This window comes from Dunckerocampus dactyliophorus, chromosome 11 (assembly GCF_027744805.1).
Source record: "Dunckerocampus dactyliophorus isolate RoL2022-P2 chromosome 11, RoL_Ddac_1.1, whole genome shotgun sequence".
Lineage (NCBI taxonomy): Eukaryota > Metazoa > Chordata > Actinopteri > Syngnathiformes > Syngnathidae > Dunckerocampus > Dunckerocampus dactyliophorus.
This window is the reverse complement of record NC_072829.1, coordinates 25870263-25895529: the sequence shown is the minus strand read 5'-3', so window position 1 is coordinate 25895529 and position 25267 is coordinate 25870263. Positions and strand designations below refer to the sequence as shown.

The 25267-nt window shown below is 42.0% G+C and overlaps 1 protein-coding gene across 2 annotated transcripts in view; it reads left to right on the top strand.

The window, feature by feature from the left end:
- Positions 1-25267, top strand: part of LOC129189614 (A disintegrin and metalloproteinase with thrombospondin motifs 2-like) — a 123815-nt gene that overhangs the window by 62165 nt on the left and 36383 nt on the right. The window lies entirely within an intron of this gene.

Here is a 25267-nt window from a genome sequence, read left to right as displayed (position 1 = left end):
CTTCAGTTGAATATACTGTAAGGCCCTTTAATGTTCTCCGATGTTATACAGTCTATATTCATTTATATAATATTTCACAATAATTTATTAGCTAATACTCTATCGACGTGAATATAAGACAACCTGTCTTTTTTAAGACCCCTTTTTGGAAATATATTTTGTAGTCATGTTTGCAACATCAATGAAATCATATTTCAGACATCAAATTTTACCAATCAAATTCCATAGCTTGCTTGTGTCTAGTATGCTAGTGGCGGCCGTCTCTTATGTTCCTGCAGTGATCCCATAGCCTGCGCATTACAGTTGAGCAATGTGGTGTAAACAAAGAATAATAGGACTGTAAAGGTGACAATAGGGGTTTTATTTCATGTCTGCATGGCTCTTATAATGTTAAAAATCATATTTCAAAAGTCATAAACAGGTTTTCTTTGCTCTTAACTACGAAAATATGACCTTTATTAATAATGAATCCTACATCGTGGAAATTCACTTATCGCGGTCGGGTTTGTAACCAGTTAACCACAATAAACGAGGCACGACTGTATACAGTGGAACCTTGGTTAGCGTGCTCCCGTTTTTTTTTTCTTTAATGTTGAAAATGTACACAAAAATATTGCCCCGGTTTGTGTACATTTCCCAGTTAGCGTACAATATGGCGTGCGTTTTGTCGCATTATTAAAAAATTGTATTTTTTAATCACAAAACATCCATGATAGCAGCCTGTTAGCATGGAAGGTGGAACCAAGAGTCATTGTCATTGTATAACATCATCAGCGGTTGACACAGATACGCCACAAGTGTCTGCTGTTCTTATTGATCACGGCTGCAAAATAACCCACAATGAAGCCAAAGAAAGTCACAACAAAACACTATTGAAGTCACCAGTCAAGTTTTCAAGTTGAAAGTGTCATTCGGCCTTTACATGCATTTATATTGAATTGTTTTCTGCATGCCAAACTATAATTGTAAAACTATAAATTGTGACGGATTCATTTTTTATGGGAAAACTTGATTCGGTTAGAGTATGTTTCGGTGCGTGTCAGACCTTCTGAAGGTTCCATTGTACGTACATTTCTACTAGTTTCACCCAAAACTAAGCATTATTAACTTTATAGAAGGAGTTGCTGACAGGTCCTCTTCAATCCATGACGGTGCGCTGTGGTGATAGTCATTCACCCAAAGTGAGAATATTCTCAAACAATCGAGTCTCCCATGCTGTGCATGCTCGAGTCAACATAAGATTTCTAATGAGTATTTTGCAAAAGGATGCGTCTTCCTACTCCTCTTCCTACTTTTGACACTGCGGTGCCTAATAATATCTTCCAATAAGGAGAGAGTTTCCATAGGAACACCCGGCGAGCGAGAACACACACTGCAGTGGAGTAACACTGACCTGGTCCTGCTGCTACTGGCACCTGAACACACCCTCCTATATGGCTCATACGCATGCAGGATGTAACCATTGCTTGATCACACACACACACACACACACACACACACACACACACACACACACACACATATATCCTGAATATATATATATATATATATATATATATATATATATATATATATATATATATATATATATATATACTGTTCCTGTTGCCTTTGAGTCTTTCCTTCTAATGAAGAGTGGGATGCGGATCGATAGCGTGGGATACAGCAGGCCCTAGTGTGTGTGTGTGTGTGTGTGTGTGTGTGTGTGTGTGTGCGTGTGTGTGCGTGTGCGGCACGAGTTCTGTGGACGTCTGGCTTGAAATGCCGGGATTTTTTAAGGATAAACAGACAGACAAGCAGGCATTTAGGTCTCTACATCTTGTGGAACCTCAGAGGCTGATACATGTCAGAGTGAAATCATGATAGCTACTCAAGCCGTTTGCATTCATCACCTACCTCAGTCTTCAGTTTAAAACCCTCTTATTGCCCTCTTATTCTCTGCCTCTCCTCCCCGACGATCAATCAGTGCATTAGCAAATTAATTGATAATCAATCAATCATTTCTGCAGCACTCTTTCACTAAAGTCTGTTTAATTCTCAGCCCAGTTATTGAATACCGGGCTCATTTCCTGGCTAAAGACAAAAGGAAAAGAGGTTATATTTAGCACAGCGAGATGAAGAGGCAGCGAGATTGATCAGTTCCTTGCATCACCAGCTGAGGAGGTGTGAATCGATGTCCTAAGAGGGGAGAGCAGGGCCTTATCATTGAGAAGGCATTCATCAATTAATTGCTGCACCGATAGAAAATGAAGGGTCACCGTTCATTTTGACCGCACAGCTGTAACGCCATTCTTCAATTTGTGTTTTTTACCGCGCCTGTAATTTCATTTCATGCCCTTTCTTCAAGGTATGTTTTGATCTGTGTCGTCCTGTTTGGCTGATTGTGTTTCCTTCACCTCTCATCACTTTCACACGGCTCCAACTGGCTTCTCACTTTAGCCCCAGACAGACACTCAATCACACTTTGCGCCGTTTGTTTCCTGTCCTGGAGAGAGAGAGAGAATGTGTATGTTGCTGCAGCCGAGTATCTACATGCATGTGTAAGCCTCCAAGGTACTGGCCACCATAATCCCCAGCAAAGCCCTTTAAATGACACTGTTTGTATCGAATTTATATGTACAGTAATCCCTTCTTTACCGCGGTTAATTGGTCTCAGACCCGAACGTGATAAGTGGATTTCCGCAAAGTAGGATTTCTTATTTATAAATGAAATATTTTTGTAGTTAGAGCATAGAAAACATGTCTACAACCTTCTAAATGAGGTTAACATTATTAGAGCCCTGTAAACATGAGCTAACACCCCTATAGTCACCTTTACATTTGTGTTACCCAATATAATAGACATAAAAAGACTAAATATGGTAAATATTTGTGTGTGTTAATATTAATGTGTTCACCTCAGGGGAGCTGAGTGAGGGTGATGCGTTGACGTTGGGGATTCAGAGTTAAGTTTCAGCTTTGCGTGGGCAATGGTCGTAACAGTAGCCCTCGTTTTTATTACAAATTTTTATTAGGGATTATTTGACCTATTGTGAGATAATTCTAACCTCCAATAAAAGACTGGTGATCAAGTCTGGTCCTCGTGCGCCTCACTGAACATTAAAGTAACATTACTGACACCTAATGACCAGTGTAGAATACTACATTCACTTAGTGTGTGATTGCTGTTTCGTGGTTGACATTATTCGTCAAAAAGTATTGAAAGACAAATCACATGTAGTATTCTGGTCACGAGACATCAGTACTGTTCCATTGACGAGACATTACCTTATCTTACATTACCTTAACACGTGGCATGTCCGACATGACATTGTGAAAACAAGTTCTCCTTCTATTCCGTATGCAAGTGGCTACATGCAAGTTTTTGGCTTCTCACTTTGTCCTTCTTCCCCACTCAGTTTTAAACCCTTCATTAAGTTTAGAATAAATAAATTGGAGGCTAACTAGTTAGCTGTCTGGCATGCTACGCTTCAAGCAGCGGCCGTCCCTGCAGTGATCCCACAGCCTGGGCATAATAGCTGTGCAATGTGGTGTAAACCAAAAATAGTAGGAATGTAAAGGTGACTATAGAGGTGTTATTTCATGACTACAGGGCTCTAATAATGGTAAAACCTGTAATTAGAAAGTCATACACAGGTTTTCTACGCTTTAAGTATGAAAATATTGTATTTATTAACATTGAATCCTACTTTGCGGAAATTCACTTATCGCGGTCGGATCTGGAACCAATGAACCGCAATAAACGAGGGACAACTGCAGTATTATTATTATTACAATCGTTGCAGAACATTTGAATCACACTTTATTATGAGCAATGAAGAGTTGCGTTCGAAGACACCACGTCATTTAAGTTGAATTCAAATGTTTTGAGTGTATTAAGAGTTACAAAGTGAGCAATAACAATATCCACTTACCGTTTTTCTTTATATTTATATTTATTTAGACCACACATACACGCATAATAAAGATGCTGTTGTAATGTTTGGAGCATTCAGTGAATGCATCTCGTTGTCGTCTAGTGACCACCAGTGACAATGAGGACGTGTCGTTCGCAGGACGAGCTGACTCGAGACATGTTTGTGAGTTGGAGATGCATACTGTATATGGTGTTGGAATTGCAGTGCTGTGCTCAGCTCAGAATAAAGTACACTGTGCCGCTGTCTGTCCTCATAACAGAGAGGCGTGGCTTGCCATGACGCACATGCGTTAATTACGCAAAAGACATTATTGTAATTCATGAAATAAATTAGTTATCGTCGTTAACACGTTTTTTCAGAGCCCTAGTTGTTATTGTTATTATTAAAAAGTGCCTGCTTGATTGACTGTGCAGAAATCAGCCTTTTATTGGCGTCTACAAAACAGCAGTGGTTCTCAATTTCTAGTTCATAGTAAAGTTGGGAAAAAAAATCATATCACAAAGCAATTCATGGAGAAGTTCAGACATGTCATCTGACAATGATTCAGGTTAGCGCCCTCATTTAAACCATGCAAACTTTTGACCCTTAGTCTTAAAAGCATCGGAATCGTGAATCATTAGGAACCGGAATTGAAACGAGGAATCGGAACCAGAATTGTTGAAATTGAAACGATGCCCAACCCTACAGAGCACGCCATGTCTTCTATATTTAGTGTGTGTGAGGTAGTTGCAGGCTGAATGAACTATGCAGGCGGGTGTCTCCAGTGTGTGACCTTGTGCAGCCTTGACATGCTGCTGAGAGGAGGTTGGGGAGGGTTCAACAAAGGGCCATCGGTGCTCTTCACTGCTGCTCAGTGTCTGCCTTCCACTTGCACAACATGATGGGTGCCCCCTCGAAAAATTTTATTTCTATCTCCTCCTCTTGTCTGGTGTTTTCGATAAGCATTTTTGTATGGTTGGAGGGCTTTAAGGGGCGACTCGTGACACAGCACTTAGACCCGGCAGGCACGTTACACTACAGTCAAGTACATTTAAATAGCACTTTTCCCCCTTTATACACATGCACATACACATTTATAGGTTGATGAAAGCTGCCTTGAACAATGCCAACCATCTGATCAGGAGCAATTGGACATTTCTTGCTCAAGGTGATGTGGACACCTTCGTCAAGGGTCAAGCCTGTGACCCTATTTACTTCATAGCCACTGTCCCTCCTCTGCCAAACTAGTATCATTTTTTTGTTCTGTTTCTGCTTGGGGTTCCCACACTTTGGACCGCTAAGTTTGAGTGGTTTGTTAAGTTTGATCTGGAAGGCATTTAATGGGGTTCACGTCAAGATTTTTCCACACCAAGCATGCCAATCTTTAATTGTAATTCTGTTTTGATGCTGCTTGTCTGAAGACTTTTCCGATCTTCCTGTTTGCCCTGAAGCTAGCGCTTGTGCTATATAAGCGGTATGATTAAAACCAGGAGCTGTCGGTCCTGTGCAATGTTAGGCTGCTGTTTGGAAGCTCCAAAATGAGTGGTTTTAGAGGAACATTCCATCACTATATATAGTGCGTGTACTCTGTGTCCTTTGCTTGTGCGAGCCTGAACATTTTTTTAAGAGTGAAAAACCCACAGCATGGGTGTATTTTCCACAGCATAAACTTTATAGCCCTAACCAAGTGTGATGAAATATAGGAGCTTTACAGAATTGGCCATTTAGCCTTTTCAATAAAAAGGGTTTAACTAATGCTTCTTATTGCAAATATTCACTCTTAGAGACAGTACATAAAATGAAATAAAGTACACTAAAACATTTTATTGCCTTTGCCAGGCGCAACGGCTTTCTAGGAATATGTGTCAAGGGTGTGGCATGGGCCTAGACAGAGGTCTGCACTCCTGAGGTTTCTTTGATGCAATTTAATTATTTAATTTCACCTTCAACTGCAGGAAAGTTTCAAAATATAAAAAAAACATACAAATTCTGAGTGATACAGTGCAGTTAAATAAAAAAGGTGTGTGTCAGAAGTCACTTGACTCCATCCAGGCCTTGCTGCCAAATAAACCGTGGTGTATTGTAGGTCAGTGGAGCAATATGTGCAGCTTTAATTATGTATGAATCCTGCGTTGTATGTATGTAATATTGTGTTGTGTCGTGTAACACCGGTGTTATTGGGGGCAGCGGTGATACGTGTAAGCAGAGGTGCGCATGAGCACATGTAGCACCTGCATGTAGCCTAATACATGTTCAAAAGGTACATGCACGGTGCTAAAAGATTCTCACACACAGCATACGTGTGAACGGCCCGTTTGTGCCTCAAGCAGGAAATTACAGCGTGGTGAGGCGATGTATTTCTGCAGCCAGCTGCTTCCTACCTCCTCCCGCTCTGTGGCTGCCGGCACTATCCCTGGAGAGCGCGACTGGCTTCTTATTATCACACATTACGTGTGTGTGTGTGTGTGTGTGTCATGTTTGTATTTGTACGTGCACTGTTTTTGTTTTTCTCACCTGTTTAACAAGTGACTGATTGCGCTCGTGCGTCCACCAGTGTGGATTTGCCCGTGTGTGTTCTCCCTCCGGCTGCTCACCTGCAAGGAGGCTCCCAGCAGGCCTTCCATTGAGCCGTCACTCAGCAGGCTACTGCTACTGCTGCCGCTGCCGTCTTTACGCAGAGACTGGTTCTGCACATAATAGCAGGGTGGATCTAACGGATCTAACGGACCCAGTACCAGACCCCCACACACTGATTGTTTTTGTGTGGGAATAGTGGGCGATAAGTAGGGAACACTTGAAGGGATAAAGAGGTATAGTATTATCACAGCTGTGATGGACAGAGTGCCTCTCTAATCATAGTTATCATAGTGTTTTGACAAGATTAGCACTTTTCTGACTCTTCTTCTCCTCTTAACACTGCCACATATTGAAACGTTGCTGCTAAGATCAGAAGTCCAGCATACCTGAACGACCCTAATGAGGACAAGCGGCATAGAGAATGAATGAAAGAATTGAATTCATCCTGTTTTTTCAAAGCATTGTTCCTGTGTTGGCCTCATATTTGAGTGGTGCCGTTAGATAAGGTGCATTATCCAGATTTAACTGACTTTTAAAGCATATCAATTTTCAATTATAATAATAATATGCCATTCCGTGTATGCAGGCTTAGCGTGGAGCAGCAGGTAGAGCTTGTTGTGTGACGGCGGTTACGTGCCGCAGACCTCCCCGAGGATGGTCAGTGTTGTGTGTTAGCATGCGTTATGTAATGGGCGACCCAGGGGATGGGAGCTCATGGATGATGAGATGGCGTGTGACTTCCTTGCTCCCACCACTGTCACAATGTTGCATACACACCTACACACACGTATTGTGCTAAATCCGGCAATCCTCAGAGAAGTGCGGGAGCCATCGATGAAGACCTTGACGTACACACTGGAGCAGGATTTGACCGTGTTTGGTTCCAATTCTGCACGGCCTATCAGGTTGTAGTTATCTTAGAAATACATTCAGTGACTCCATGCCTTGTTTAAGCTCAATTCATACATGTGAAATGAAGTGCGGTCAGTCCAAAATAAGGGAAAACACCCGTGTGAGTGTTCAGGTTGTGCAGGCGGGAGGCACCATGTACTTTGGAATATTCGTGTACATGAGATGGCAGCTGATTCACAAGTTAATGGTGCCTCTCATGCGAATGAGGCTTTCATTGCTCTGGAGGCCTCAATACATTCATTGCCATTACAGCACTTTGCGCATACTGTGTGTAGTGGAGTGGTTGTATTTGTGTGTGTTCAGTATGTGTGTGTCCGCACAGTTCTACTCCCTACTTGAGTGTGAAGAGTGAATATGTCCCTTAAACTGAACTGGAAGTGTTTTGCCCTTTTTCATACTCCACAGACGATCCATGTCAAATGACATGATCAAATAACGATCAAACAAAGTGCAACACAACACTCACCAGTAGCCTGTATTTGTGTACAGTAGTTTGAGCACAAAATAAAAAGCTGCACATCCTGGAGCGCTTGCAAGATGGCGGGCATAAATGTATTGTCTTCCCAGACAACCTGAACAGTCCAGTTGCGATAGATTCAGTGCCCAGAGAATACAATGACGTGGATGAATGAGAGTATTCACAGGCATACAAAAAAAACACATTACAGTTGTCCTTCGCTACATTGCGGTTCAAACATCGCTCCCTCACTCTCACGTTTTTTCAAAAATTCATTCATTAATAAATGATCACTGTTTTGTGGTTGAATACTACCTATTATTAGTGAAAACATATGCATATATAAGTAAATTATACATATTTTTGGACCAAATTAAGCATTTTCAATCACAAAAATGAATAAATTAAATTAACAAATTAACAAATTATAAGGCATTTGGAAGACGTTATATGTACTGTAGGGTAATATCTATGACCTTGTGTGCACCTTTAAGAGGTGGGGCCTGGGAAGTGACGTGTGTGACGTCAGCTCGCTACTGTAGAGTTGCTGAGTGGTAGCATCGTTAGCAGTGTGGAGCGTGCCAGTGACTGGCAGGAGTTGTGGCTGACAGCAGCTCCTGTGTGAATGTTCACTGCGCCATTGCCGTATTATTTTACTACACTGACCAGTAGGCATCAGGAACGTTACATTGATGAGACAGTAACCACCAAATATCCTGTCAATGCTAACGTGTACGTATATGTAATGTCTTTAATTTATGTCTAAGATGTCTTATTACCTATTAGTATGTCTACTATATTGGATAATACAAGTGTAAAGGTGACTATAGGAGTGTTATTTCATGTCTAGAGGGCTCTAATAATGCTAAAAAATATATATATTTTGAAGGTCTTAAACAGCTTTTGTATGGTCTAGCTACAAAAATATTCCATTTATTAATAAGGACTCCTACTTCACTGAAACTGACTTATCGTGGTCGGGTCTGGAATCAATTAACCGCGATAAACAAGGTGCCACTGTACTCATATTGTGTCTTGCAAAAATGATGTAAGGTTGTGTAGAGCTAATGTGCAATTAATTTCCATATCAGAGATAAAAACAAATCTGTTTGGTAGTTGAGGAGTGATTTTGTTCCTCAGTGGACTGATCTACATACATCTAATGAGCGCAAACACTTGTTTTTACTTTGTTTATGCCGCTTTGTCCTCATGCAAAGGTGTCTTTTGCAGTTGCCGGCACATGTGATCATTTCACACAACTGAATATGAGCAAAACACTAGCTTTGCCACCATAAGCATAACCCTTGTAGTGATGACAGGCCAAGAGATCCTCTTCCAAAGCAGAGGTGCAGATGTGCTGATGCCACAGAAAAGTTAGTTCACTGTCTTGGGCATGGAACCTATGTTACCGCTGTGATCCTGCTGTTTTGTTCCAGCGACTTCTCGTCGTCTCTCAGAACTCGGAATGATTCCAACTGACAAACTGGAAAGGTCTGGCTCGGTATCATGAATGTGAAGTGTCTTCCACTTCTATTGAGCTTGCACAACCACCTCTGTCTTTTTGCATTGCAATGTGCTCACTGAAGCAATTACAGCACCCTCACACTGAAATAGTTTTAGGTCGGGATGCACAATATGCACAATTTTATTTTTTCAAAACGATACCGGCAGCCGATAACTTTTCATATGTGGTATTTTTTTTTTATTTTAATTGAACTGTAGTTTGTGCACACCTGGGGGTAAGAACGACTCAAACAAAGTTGACAAACTGTATCGATAGATTTGTCATGACCAAATATGATGACTTTACTACTATTAATAAAACATTTTAAAAAGTATCAGTGGCTCAGAAGTACAAACCGTGGCACCAAGGGGTTTACTAGCCAAAGAAACCCAGGTTAACATCTTCTCCGGTTAGGGTGTTTTTCACTTAACGTTGAAAACGTACGTCCAAATTTTGGACATACCATTTATGTACCTTTTCCTGACCCGAATATATGTGCTTGAGAGCCATCTTACTATGCTTGTACTGTAAAGGCGCAGGCTTCTAATACTCGCTCTGCCCCTTACGTGAACAGAGATGGTTAGCTAATAATCTAACAATACCGTCATGATGCATGACATTATGAGATGCTCTCTGACATTCTCTGAGCTTGTGTGAGGGTCTCAAACTCGCAGCCCGCGGGCCATTTGTGCCAACAGTGCCAACACAAAGTGTCTGAGTCGGGCAAAATATTAATCAGTGTGTGTATTACAAGCACAAAGTACAGTGCTTGTGATAGTTTGAATACTCCCAAACAAAGTGAGGAGTACATTTGTGGAAACAACAAATGAGTGCTGTGTTTGTATGTGAAAGCAAGCCACACTTCTCAGAGCAATCTCATTTGCTGTGGAAGCATATGAACACATCAGCGACTAATGTTCATCTGCACTGCTTAAACCATGCCAAGTAATTCCAGACTCGATAAAATAACTTGTTCAGATACAGTACAACCCCATGTGTTTGTTTTTTATTGTAGTTTTCCATTAATAATTTGTCATACTCGCTGAGAAGTTCATTTCTTGTTATTCCAAGACGTCCGTGTAGTTTATGAGAAAGTCAGACAGAAGCAGACACAATGCTGGTGTCTGCCTGTGGCAGACGTGTTGCTCTCCCTGTCTGGGTAGTTAGCGCTGAGATTGCCAATAAATAGTGGCCGGTGGCCTTCAACATCGCCAGCGGGGAGAGATCTGTGTCCTCGTGCCTGATTGGACGCAGCCGAGCCATCTTGTTAATCAGGAAACACTGTGGGGACACATTGTGTATGTGTGTGTGTACGTCACACATACTCATAAATGTTGGCACAAGAAAAAAAGGTATCTCGTTGTGGTTGTTATCTGCGATATGATAGCATGAAGGTGGGTGAGAAATTAGTCCCAGGAGACAATTAACTTGAATCTAACACATCTGAGCTTGGTTTGTATTACGTTAAAAAGTAAGATCATTTCTAAGAGATAAGAAATGACAGCTCGGCCCATGAGACTCTCAGAGTAGAGTCACCTCAACCCTCTCACTTCAGTTTTTCATCATCTTTTTTGTAATCATAACACAGCAATCACAACATATCCACCATGACAGTACACCTTTCCACAGGAATAAAAATGTTCTCAAAGCAAAATTCTTTGTTAGAAGCACTAACAGTGTGTCTCACAATCTCACAGTGTGGTGTAACGGGGTGTTATTTCATTATCTACAGGGCTCTAATAATGTCAAAAGCGTATTTAGAAGGTCGAAAACAGGTTTTCTATGCTCTAACTACTAAACTGTTCAATTTAAATCAGGAATCCCTGAAATTCATGGTCGGGTCTGGAACCAATTAACCATGATGTAATTAACCATGATAAATGATTGTATCTACAAAGAAGTCCCAGTACAACCACTGGCTCTACCACGCATACCGTACCTCAGTGGAGCTTTGAAAATGACAAATGCCCAGCATGTTCTTGTGTCCACATCTGAAGTGTTTTCCAAACAGAATTGAATTATGTTTCTATATTAGTTTGGTGGGCCAAAATTAGCAAGCTGTGTGCCGTTGTCACCACATGCAGTTACAGTTATGCTGTACATCTTCATATTGGAACCTCGGCTTTCGTGATTAACGTGTTCTGAAGGGTCTGTCTAAAACCAAATTGTAGGAAAAGAAACAGTTTTTCCCATAACAAATAATGTAAATGCAATCTTTTTCCACTTATCCGAGGTCAGGAGCAGCAGCCTAAGCAGAGAAGCCCAAACTTCCCTCTCTTCGGCTATTTCATCCAGCTCCTACCAGCGGATCCCGAGGCGTTCCTAGACCAGTTGAGAGACATAGCCTCTCCCACGTGGCCTGGGTCTTCCCCGAGGCCTCCTACCAGTCGGACGTGCCCAGGGAGGCATCCTGAGCCACCTCGTCTGGCTCCTCTCAATGCGGAGGAACAGCGGTTCTACTCCCAGTTTCTCCCGGATGTCTACGGGCCCAGCCACCCTACAGAGAAAACTCATTTTGGCCGCCTGTACCCGCGATCTTGTCCTTTCAGTCACTACCCAAAGTTCATGGCCATAGGTGAGGGTAGGAACGTAGCTTGACCGGTAATTCGAGAGCTTTCCCTTTCGGCTCAGCGCTCTCTTCACCACAACGGACCAATACAGAGTCCGCATCACTGCAGACGCCGGACCAATCGCGTTCCTTCTCTCACTCGTGAACAAGACCCCAAGGTACTTAAACTCCTCCAATTGGGGCAGAAAATCATCCCCAAAAAGTAATGAACAGAATCAGTGACAAATGGCAGCCCTGGCGAAGTCCAACCCTCACGAGAAACGGGTCCAACTTATTGCCGGCAATGCGAACCAAACTCTGACACCCATCATACAGGGAACCAACCACCTGAATTCGGTGGTCCGGTACCCATTAATTTGTTCAGACACCCAAAATTGTTAACACAAAATACTTTTAATAGAGAACAATGATAGTTTTACATGCAGACAACAATGCAAAATGCATATGAATGACAAATGAAGGGGATAAATGAACATTTTACTACTTTGAAGACTTTTGCATCCATCAACTGATGCAATCACACATATGCTTAAAATAAAAGCATAGAAGCTTTCTGAAAGCCTATTCTAACATTCAAAGTTACACAGTGCGCTTGAGCAGCTCAACACGTGAACAGCTGCAATGACAGAAAGCACAGTGTTTGACGCAAGAAAGAGTTCCACACATAGTGGAGATGCTTAAAGGATTCCCAGGCTGGAATCTATCTATAGTGTCCCAACTCTAAAAGAACCACTACCCATTCAGTCACCAACACGTGGATGCTTTGTTTGGCCACTTAATTCCTAGTTAGGACTTTAGAGCAGGTTTTTAACCGAGACAGTGTACAAAAGCCAAGACATATTTTTGGTCATAATTTTTGTCCAAAACTGAATCCTACGAAAACCGAGGTTCCACTGTATTGTAAAGATCAGGTGATGACATTATTCACAGGTGTGTTGGTGTTGCACTTGTTTGGATTGCTGTATTTAACAGCGAGGCTAAAAAGTCAAGTTTTGTGAAGAATTGGTTTAGACATAAGAACACTTTGCTGCACTTATGTTGTAGAAATCACACAATGCAGCGCTTGGTGCACTTCACTTAATAAGGCCTTCTTAGTGCAAGAATACAGCAGGATGTCGGCTGAAATCCTCCCACTTCTTCCTTATTTTCCTTCTCTTCCTTTAGTGCCATCACCTGTTCTGTCCTGGAGGTAGCCTCAGGGCTGACAGGTGTGTGCGTGTGTGTGTGTGTGTGTGTGTGTGTGTTTATGACTGAATAGTATTTGTACGGCTCTTGTGTAATGATTCCCCGGACCTTTTTTTTTTTATTTAGTTGTTTTGGCTGCCTTTAGAGTTATCCACATCCTACTCTTTTGACACTTTCCTCTGCGTCCGCAAAGTTTAAGCTTCACATTTGACATCTAAATTGTCTCCACGGCGCTTATGTAACCCCCCTCTCACTCAAAACACAGTAATGTTCTTTCCTGTTTACTTGCAAACATGCTCACTTTTTAAACACATTCATTCATTAGTCTGCCAAAAAAGTATGCACGGGGGAATTCAGCTGACATATTGGTGTCATCACAAAATGTCAGAATCTTGCTCTGTGTTTATCAACTTGCATCATTACGTTGTCTTGCATGTGACTCCGCCGCTTGCATGTGTATTAGCAGCTTCATTTGCATCCATATGCTAAATATCAAAGAAAGAGGTTTTTCTTCCTACCCACATTCCTAGTCTAACATTGTGGCAGGCCAGCCAGGGGGTCACAGTCTGTACTTAAAGAATGAAATATTAATGGTAGAAGCTAATTAAAACCTCGGAGTGTCCCATGCTTCCAAAGTAGACATTTGCACAGCGCTAATAAGGTGGTTTCCATCAGGTGAACAGTCGCCACGGTGACAGCGACCATGGATGGGTGAGTGTTGGTGAGGGTGCTTAAGGGAAAATGAATTCGGACTATTTTCTTTCATATTCCACCAGAAAGGCAGATTAGGTTTATAATGCAATTTCTACAGTACATCTGCGTCAGCTTTTGTGCGGGTAGACTCCCATTCTATGTCTTCTAGGTCTTCTAACCAAAATCATCTGAATATAACCCACAGTGCACCTAATGGATAAATATACAGTACAGTGCAATACAGTTAGCGTCTGCCCGGGTTCATGTGTTTGTGTGTCAGCTCACCATTTTGCCTCAGTTTACGTACATTTCCGGCACGTACAATACGGACTCCAACTGTGTTCTTAATGTATTTTTATCACAAAACATCCTCAGCTTCTAACAAAGAAGCTAGCTTTGTAAGTTACTAAGCTAGTAGTTACTTTGTAAGAATGATAAAAATGGTGATTTATAAAACCAGCATCAAAGGTTGAGTAATTTTAGTTGACTTTTATTTCGTCTTAACTTATTTTCATAGTGGTATGACAGGTAAGAGGGCTAAAATGTAAATAAAAACATGCCCGTGGAGTTGATAAAGGTTTTATAATGGCATCAGTTTCATTGTGGAAGGGGTTATTTTTGTCATTTACATTTACTATGTAAAAAAAAAAAAAGCACATTTTGGAATTGGATGCAGATTAGCAGAATTTGTGTGTGATTTTAGAGATTCTGTTTTATCTGCAAAAAAGTTGTTTTCTCAGATAATATCAGCAGTAATATAAACAATTTGCCATGTCCCAACAGCTTTTCTAACACAGCTTAGTGTTTTGCTGCTTTCTTGTGTCATTTCCAGCTAGAAGATACCCATCCAAATCAGTCCATTCACGTTTTTTGCAACAGACTATGTCAAATGCATTGTTTGTGACTTTGCATGGAAATGCGATTTGCTGAGTCATGGTTTCTAAAGGACACGCAGCACATCACTTCCCATTCCAAATTCAAACCTCCTCGTCTCTGCTCTTTCCTGGCTGGCTGTTCCTATTCTTAGCAGGGGGATGTCATGTTCTCCATTACAACCCAACAGACACTCCTGTCTGCTTGCGCTGACTGTTGGCCCCCGCTATGTGTGTGTGTGTGTGTGTGTGTGTGTGTGTGTGTGTGTGTGTGTGTGTGTGTGTGTTGTGTCCAGTATTTAGCTTGCTTAAGCCAGCTGCATCTCTTGCACCTCATGTATGACTTTCCTGAGCTGGTGCCTGACAGTGCTGCTCTTTCTATTGGCAAGATTATGATTATTTCCATCTTTGTGTCTCGGTGTGTGTGTTGACTTTCCAGCTGTAATCTGTTTCCATGTCTGCTCACATAATAACCCTGAACATTCTCACCGTTCAGAATGATTTAATTTACCTTTGTAATGCAACATCAGTAATCCTCCTGGAGTTTGTAATACACCAAACGCGGGCTGAACAATTACTTGGACTACACGTCGCGAGCAGACATGCTTCCATATGTATACACACACATACACACGCACATAGAGAGTGGTGTTCTCAGAGTCGTCAGCGCTGCAGCTATTATTAATGAGAGAGAATCAGGTCATTAATATTTAAGTAGTGCCACAGAGGCCACTGACATAAGTGTGTGTGTGTGTCCACATACAAATAGGGACATAGGGAGCATAAGGTAATTTTCTCAGCTACTGTAGTGAGACCTCCTCCATTACAATAGCAGAGACAGAGATGGAGACGCATTTCTTTCTTAAACAGAGACAAAAAACTGTTGCTTGTAGGAGGACGACAAACAGGACAGTTTGAATAACGGCGCAGCAGTTTTGACTGAGTGTGAATTGAGTGTTCCCTTTATTTTTTTGAGCAGTGTTTATAGATATTTTTTCCGCAGGCATAGACCCGCGCCCCACAGAAACGGCTCCGCAAGCCACTTTTTGGTCCCCATCCACCAGTTGAGAAGCACTGTTCTAGACCATCAGACGAGGGAATCCTGTTATCATTTGAAACAAGATAAATAAAAACCGAACTCAACAGAATTGTCTTTCTTGCTCTCCCAATCGCCAGCCTCTCGCCGTGTCTGGGATTAGTGGGTATTACTTGCTCTGCTGAGCGAGGAAAATGAGACAGTCCAACCCCTAGATTCGAAGAGCATGAAAAATAGTCCTTTTTAATAACATTTTTTTTATTAAATCTCCTCAGAGGACGTAGAGCCGCCTATTTTTGCCCTGTGGGCAAGGTCACCTGTAAAACGGCCAGCAGTCCTTATGGGTCACTTAACGGTGAATGCAATTTGTGGATTATTGCTTGCTAGAAGTGGGATTAGCCTGAACGTAGAAAGCAACGAATGCAAACCACTTATCATTTTACCTCCGCAACACTTTGGCTGAGCTTTTCTTTGCAGCATTAATGCTTAAGAGCATTCTTAGTGATCTGATGATGCATGAGCTATTTAGCCAGTTAGTTGTTTAAAACTGGTTATTGTAAGCGCCAGAATCAAACATCATAAGTAAAAAAAAAACAATATTTCAGTAGATTGAAACTAAGTGTTATGTATATTGCAAAGTAGCGTGTGTAGGCGCATGTGCGGAAACATTTTAAAGACCAATAAGTTGTATTTTTCCCTACATGGCAGCATGGCAAACATACATATACACAAATTGCAAAGTACTTGTCCATGCATTTTCTTTATAAACTTGTTTACATTGCTGTAAAAGTCTGATCACCTCCTGGTGAACTCGGGTATGTAATCCTCCGTCTCGTCCAATGCATTTGACTTTTGTGGAAAGACGTCAGTGACACACCCCCTCCCTTTCAGGGTGCAAGTGCCTCCCGGATGACATTTCGATGTACTCTGTTGTCCGATGAACAAGAATAATGACATCACACTTACATAGAAGACATTTCACAGGCTGTAGAAAGTCATGGTGTATAATAAATGTTTCTGCAACATTTTATTATTGGCAACATGCTGACAAGCACAAACTGGCAGTGTGCACTCAGATGGGAGGCGGGGCTTGGGCACTAAGCCAAGAAGCCACTGTCACGGTGGCGTCACCTTAGGTTACGTCCCTGTATTTGATCTGATAAAGTCTGCAAATTCAGGGAGTTTTACTTGGGAAAATGTTCAAATCAATTGGAATCATCCAAAAAATACATTTATAATACAGTTCAATGGACAAATATTAATGTTTCACTGAATAAATGCAGAAGATGCGGGGGGATCCACCCCGAAAGCCCCAGTGTCCCTTGTTTGCCTTCTGTCCGTGTGGACTATGATTTGATTACCTTGGAGCTTCAGAGAGAGGGAGACAGAGGGGGAGGCCACGCTGGTATCTCCCCCCATTCTCCCCTCTCAGGTTACACATGCATGGAAGGAGCTGCATTGATTAGCTATGTGCATGATATGGACTGTCCTGTGTATGGCTGCTTTCTCACAGTGCACCTTTTGCTCGTAACCAGGAACCCGTTTCCACACATCCATTTATGCACATGGAATATATTAAAGTGAGAGACATTTTACAATTTTCTGTGTTTTGGATTTTCTTTCATCTTTTCAATTGTTTTTTCTGTAAAAAAAATAAAAATATATATATATATATATATATAATTTATCAGCAGTTGTTTCTATGCAGGAGGGCAAGTTGTCTAAACTGAGGCAAAAAGAGAAAACAACAGAAAAAAACGGAATCAGTTTTATCCTAAATGTTCCTTTTTGAAAAAACGTAAACATTTCAGAGTAAGAATGTATGAAAATACTGTAATTTCCGGTGTGTAAGCCGCTACTTTTTTCTTAAACATTGAACTTTGCGGTTTATCCAGAGGTGTGGCTAATTTACAGCCATGTTCTAATCTCGTGGCATCTCCTTTACTTCAGAACCACTACTAATCTTTTAAACACTGTGCCGCTCCCGAGTCAGTGAGGACACGGTAGCTCTTTCTTTGGCAGGAGCCAATCACGAGCTATAAGAGAACCCACAACGAGCTTGTCAACCCATCGGAAATTGCAGGAGGTCATTACTCAGTATAACAGTCTGACTCGCGGTGGGGCTGTCAAAGCTGAATCGCCAATGTGCAGGACTCCACTGTACATACAGTAAAACATTTACAGACACTTGCTCAGGCTATGGACCGAGAAGTTGTATCTAAACATTGGACTGGTCCTGTACATGTTTTTCGGATAGAATAAAATGTGTGTCAGTAGAAAGAGTGCACAGCTAGAGTAGCACATGGCTTCATCCTGGAGCAGACAAATGCCACACATGACACTCGCCAAGGGCCTTAGCATGAGCTTGTTTGTGTGCCATGTCTCCCAGTTTCCTCACAGCTTGTCTTTAAAACTGTTCTCATCCTGCTATCCTCACTTGCCCTTATTTTCCATACGGAATCTACTCCTATGTGTTTGATTGGTGGTGTCCTGAGCGGCGAAGCCAGGTGGAGATGCGATGTCCACAGGAACATACCTCCTCTAACCCACCGTTAGGTAATGAGCGCAACAAGCTGTGATCATTTTGATGATGTCGTATCACATTCCCTGCGCCGAGCCGCCTTTGAAAGAATGATGAATGGCTTTTTTAATTGTTTCTAATTGATAACTGCTCTGAGAGACTTTGTTATGAAACACTGCCAATTTAGTAACACCGATACACTGTGGTGCCTTATTAATTCTCTCCCTTCTGGCTCTGAGCTCTGTGCCATTGAAGAGTGCTCCATCTGTGCTTCTGTGTCTGGGCCGAATATGCACGCGCATTTTGTGGTTTAAACACTTTTATTCTAATGGCCAAGTCTTTGGTTTCTTCAAGCATGCATTGCTTGTGTGAAACATGAAACCGTGATGTCTGCTTATTTACTATCCTGTTTAGGTTGCAGGTTCAAGACATAAACACAGCGAGGTGTGCACTATCTCACGCTTATTTGCTACTGAGCCCCCCTGAAGAGAACACTTGCATACGTATTGTCTCACACTTTTATGGATAGACTTTCCAGCTCAAGCCATTTTAAACACACTCTTAAATATATGCAATATTAATGAAAGCACAAGCCAAAAAAACAAGTGGGAGAAAGTGCACAAAGAAGCTCTCACTAACAGTTTGGCCAATTGGTGTTTGTGAAGGCCATGGCTGGGTGACCTGCTGTGGGAGTCGGCGCTTCTGCAAGCAGATGGCGTCCACCTGTGTGGCCTGTGGGGACTTTTAACTGGTCCACCTGTGGCTGTTTTGGGAAGTCATGCAGGCGTTAAAAGCGAGCTCTCGCTCCTCAGAAGATTTAATGAGTTAAACCTGAAAAGAAAATGTAGAGGGAGAGGATGAGTTAGCTAGACGGCAATGGACAAGTGGATAAACTTAGCAGACCCCCGATCGACTTGAGATCAACATTTCACTAGGCCTGTCACCATCATCAGTAAATCAATGAATCGTGTGATAAATAAAAATGAAGTTGATAATTTAACCAGCCTCGATTTATTGACATGTGCATGCGTGTTTTTTTTCCTCCTCTCTCTCTACCAAACAGACTGGATGACAAGAGGAGTCACTCTGTGCATTTGTTTTCCCACCTGGGAAAACTGGACAGGATGGTGCAGCGGAGCCTTCGTCTTGACAGTCACTAATGATACCTCATATACAAAGACATAGCAAACAAAGGCAAACAACTAATACAACTGCAACATAAATAAATACAATAAACAATGAAAAAAACAAAGTGCCGTGATAGTTGAACATAAACGACCGTAAGCTGAGTGCAAAGATGGATTCGTCCAAGTACGAGCAGCTACAGCTTCTTCTAAACTGAAAATATCATTCATCCCAACATGTCTTGCTGACAAATGTTTTTGTCTGTAGTTTAGTAGTAGTTTTTTCAGTGGCAAAAAACTATTAAAATGATTTATTCAACCAGGAAAGGAGGGCTTATAATTGCTCCACTTCCATCATGGATATGATATTAGAAAAAAAAAAAAAGATCTATTATGTTGTCATTTCTTGAATCTTGAATGGGGAAAATGACGTGTATTTCACTTGCGTAGTACAAATCATGTTGCCTGACGCTTGCACAATCTGTAACTGCCCTAAAGTAGATCAACTGATGATGTAGTTTGCACATGCATAGTACAAATCGGCTTTCCTGGTACATGACTGTGGAAAAATAGGCCGCCAACCAGATGTCGACGCGTTATGCACATGCGCAGAACGCATTGTGTTTCCGGTACGGCACAACCACAATGTTTCCATACAACAAATAACTAAACTTGACCTCAAAATTTGACAGGGCTTAACTGTGTGTGTCCAAAACGAAAGGTGTTCTTTTATTTTCACTTTAAGTTGCGTGTTTATTGTTTTCTTTTCCGGTGCCACCTTTCACCCCTTCCGTGTTGGGCTGGACAGATGTGCGGCTGTCGGCCTTGTCGTGCTAACTGTCTCAGGTGGCTGCTCTTTGACTACCTCACAGCGCAGACAGGAACAGGACATTGCCAGGGGCGATGTGTGAAGGAAGGACAAATGAGGACAGGAAGCATCATGATGATTTCTACACAATGAAGACGCACATGGAGAAGTTAACCGCTGTATGATAAAACTAGAATAAAGTAAAACTGCTTGGTTCAGTTGGCCGATGCACACTGAACTCAATAGGACCCAATAGAATGACGCTTTTACAAGCACGGTAACTAATTTACGAGCTGATGTCTTGGGCACATAGCTCGGGGCTTTACATTTAGTCTGCTCCGTGACAGCTTTATGATGAGTGGCCTGGTTGGTCTGATGCTAGTATGTGGGCCGGTGGTAACATGCCATGCTGTCACTCACATTGTAACCGGCCTCAGTGCTCATTATCTTTAAGCAAGTGGCAGCCGTAGAGGGCTGTAGTATGATATATCTACATAGTGTTCCTTCCTCCATAATCATGCTGTTTATCATATGGGTTAACATTCAGCAATTCCCAGCAGAGCATGATAATTATTCATACATCAAACACTGAACTTTGCCCAGTTATTAATAACCGCTTGACTTAAGGATAGTTTATCTCCAGCTCTGAGTTTGAGCATGCAGAGAGAACCTTTTTTTTTTTTGTCTGATGCCCTAAGATGAGCACAGGATGTTTTTTAATATTCGAGAGCAGCAGCCTTCATAATCGAGAGGGCCACCTATCCTCACCGCAGCGAGGATTTCTAGCTGTTCGGTAGACGAGGCAACCTTTAGCTCTTTCCTCTTACATAACTGTCTGTCCGTCAGAAGCACACAGGGATGGTGGCTGCAGAGTGTGTGCATGTGTGGGTTGGGGGGGTAAGAGGGGGTGTTGTAGAGAACACGGACTCCCCCCAGTGTCCCGCTGAGCCATTCCTTCAGAGGATGAGAGCCCGCACATACATGCCAAGTTGACACATTGCTGTGGCAAAGTCACCAGATGAAATGAGCTCCGCCAAATGAGTGCTGATGCTTCTCATAAGCGGTTGACAAGCCATGGCTTTTTAACATATGATTAATTACAGCAAAGTGAAAAAACATTGTCAAAAACACAATCACTGCTATCCAAAGAAGCAATATTAAAAGCTCAATCACAAACCCACCTTTCTCTATACCTACTTGCATGCAAAGTGAGAGCCTTTGTGCGATAAGACAGCAAAGCCAGGAAAGCCAGGCTGATACGGAGCTTACCGCTGCTATCACCCACAGTCAAACTGACCTGTCTGACACCGAGTGTGCATGCCCCTCCCTGTCCGTCTTACATCTGTAATAATATTAAAAAATCTGAAGCTCTCCATTGCTGTCAACCTCATCATGGCTCTTACAAATTGTGGCCAAGTCTCACCTTGTGTTGACTCTAAATAAAGTGTCACGAACTGAAGTAAGTCCATTGTGTGGCTACATTTTGGATTTATCAAGAAATAGGGCAATTTAGACTCCATTAATCAGGCATAAAAAATCCCTGGAAAATCAGGCCGAAGCAACTGGTGGGTTACTTATGAGTACTTGATCCAAATTGACAACCTAGTAAATAATTGAGTGCCATACTACTGTTTGTTTACCTGTTTGAAAAGTACCCATTGTTATTGAGTTGGATATACTAAACACGCAGCGTAAAAAAAATTCAGGTGCATTCATTATTTTGAGTTTTACCCACTCTTCCATTGGTGGTGTCAGCATAAAATAATCTGTTCAGTGTACTAAAGCATATTTGTTTTTCTAAGACGTAACACAATGTTTTCCCCAACAAATACTATAATCAGGTTTGAACAACTAAAATTAAGTTTTCCCAGGAAATATTTTAACAACTCATATTAAGTCTCCCCAATAAATACTAGCAGGTTTAATCAACTTCAAGTAAGTTTTCCAAGCAAACGATTGTCCAAAACAATATTGCTTAGTTTGTAAAGGATGAGAATTTCAAATGTCAAGTTATTTATTCAGTGTACTCACAACATGACCAAATTCTTTCCTGGAAGGTACTTGCTGTGTGAGGCCTTTCTTTCAGACCTCATGCCATTAACTTATCCAACAATACCACAATTACAGTACATTCATGGCACATTCAGCATTGCCCCATAAAAACATTTTGGGCTTAAGAACAGTCTGACCAACACAGGGGACAGAAAATTTGATCCGTCGGGTAACATACATGAGCATAAACAAATGACTAGGTTTCAAGTTAAAACATGAAATGTTTGAGCCGTTCCACTATGCATCCATCATGTGGATTTCAGAACATATAACTGAGAGTGTGCATGTGTGTGAGAAGGTGAGTGAGTCTGTGTGCATGTGTGAGACTGAGACTGTGTTTGTGTGAGACCATGTTTGAGTCTGTGAGAACATAACATAAATGAGCAGAAACAAATGACTAGGTTTCAAGTGACACTAACATTTAAAAATGAAATGATGGAACCGTTCCACTATGCATCCAGTCTGCGTGCGAGTCTGTGAGTGTGAGTATGCGTTTGTGTGTGCGTGTGTGTGTTCCACTATGCATCCAGCTTGTGGATTTAACAATTGGTTCAGCTGGTGACCCTCAACAATCGTCTTACTGGAGCAATGTATTCTTTTATCCATGCACCTTTTGCTGCAAGCCTCAGTGCCTATCCCCATGAAGACACAATGAATATTTTCAAATGTATATTTCAATGCTTTTGGGTGGTCAGTGTTAAGTATGTACAACAATGCCATCACTGTTGCCACAGCGTTTGGCACATCATGGAGTCCAAGTTGAACAATTTCTTCCTCCAGAATGACAGCGACGTCAATGACTTCCTTAGGTTGTAGGAAGGCTTCTTCCACTTTCTCAGTGTAATTCCAACGGTGATACCTCTTGTGACTTTGCCCTCAGGAACTGTTCGCTTTTGAAGCAATGTTATGTAAAGAAAACAGTTGTTTTAATTGGAAAAGCAATATAGGCACTTACAAATAGGAATATGGGAGTTGTGACCTTTTGCTGTGCAGCAAAAAGCTTAAGTTGATAATGTTCCAAATATAGTGTGCAGTTAAAAACGTTTTTGTTTTGTTCATTCGTTCACATTTAATTGTTTACAGAACAGTGAGAGGTGTCTGTGAGAGTCTGTGTGTGTGTGTGTGCCGCGTGATGATTTAATAGCGGTGTTTTGTGCATGTGCATTTTTGGACATTTGGACATGAAGGTGTCCAAAGGGTTGAAAATTTGAGGAGGGCAGAGGGGTTGAATCAATACATATATGAACAGCGCCAATGCAGATGCACTCTCACACACTCATGCATGGCGACTTGAAGGTTGACCAGCTAACCACAGTGTAAGGTCAAACCAAGTCATTTTACATTGGAGCTTTTGAATGTGGATTAGAGCAAGGCTTTCACACCTGACTGCCAAACAGGCACCCAAGCCCTGTAGTATGATTTGGCCTAAGCTGAATTATCATCACTCATCTCTCGCTCGCTCAGTGCCGTTGTGACTCGGCCTCCCTCCTCCCTCATCTTCCTTGTATGCAACTAGACATTCTTGACATTTTGCAAAGGTTGAAAGAACCTTTTGTGTCCTAATAAAGCTTGTGCTCTGTACCCTACCTGAATGAGAATAGTAAGACAGAGGTTGTGTGAGGGGTAGCATGCATGCAGGATGTGTTGTTTGTGTGGTGGGCAGTTCAGACAAGAATGGCACAAACCTGAGAAGAAATACGAATGATGTTGGCAAATGGTTTGGTAGCATGAATGTTTTGATAAGATGGTTGTATATTTGTTGTATGTGGCTATGTACTGCATTACAGATAATGATCTTGGTTGCCTTGTTAAGTGTACCTGTCCAAGGATTAAATACAGAGTTCCATGACAATTGGTATCAGAAGTGGAATGGCCATAAGTCCATGGGGTGCCAGTTCCAGAAGGAACATTGTGACTGGTGACCCCGGTGTGATAGACCTCAGAGATGGCTGAGGCACAAGGATGAAAGGTGTGGGACATGGGCCGATTTACAGAAGACTTCCACAGGGTACGGTGACAAATGGTGTCAGAAGTGGGATGGTTAGCTGAGTGTGCAGTTAGAAGCACGCTTAGGACTGTTGACCTCTATCTGATAGATACTGGAAACTGGTGAGGATGTCTACCTTCCTTCTAAGGCCTGGGTCCTTGTTGACATGGTAAGTGCACAGGTTTTTTAAGTTCAGCTTTGGTGTCAGAAGTCGGATGATTAGCCACGACTTATTCTATTTCTTCGCTGTGTTCAGTAATACCAACTGTCTGAAATGCTATCACGGTTTACCATTAAACATGTAACCCTGTTACTGTTCTGTACTGCCGTGTGAAACTGAGCCTATTCACAGGCTGATGTGGATGTGATATTTCTGTGAGAAAACTCAGCAGTGTGCCCCGATGCCTCGCCTGCAGTAAAGCAGACAGACAGATGTTCTACAAGTGAGCGATATCCTCCATCACTGCAGGAGCTCCAAGCGGAACTCACTAGCACCCAAGGTGCTTGTGGTCTCTTCTCATTTTTCGCTGTCATCCATCACTGTACCTGTAGCCTCCATCCATCTCTCCCTTGCTCCCTATTCCTCTGCATTTTCCCATAAAAACTTGCTCTTTCACAGCGAGAGAGCGTGTGTTTAGCGAGTGTAAGCAGGGGTGGGGGAGTGCAATGGGATGAAAGTGTTGAAATCTCAGTGCCTGACAGCAGGTCAACACCTTTTAACCTTGAACAACCTGAACGTCAAGCTCGGTCGCCAGTGTTCCACTGTGCTGGTGCCACTCTGAGGCATCTACCTACTCTGTTCAATTAACGTACATCTGTGGCCCTGCGTTACGCAATCCCCCCGCATTGTTTCATCCGCAGTTTTCAAGGCAAAACAGATTTGCAAAGCCGCGCTTACAAGCGAGAACACAACACCATCACTCTGTGTTGTGTCGCGACGTTACATAAGTGAAAGGTAAAAATATCCAGATTTGCCTTTTAAAAGTAGACGGTGTGGTTGTGACTCTGGGCTCGTTAAGGCTGCTTCTCTGTGTAATTTTTGCCACCCTGTTTTTCTCGTTCTGTGTCTGTGTG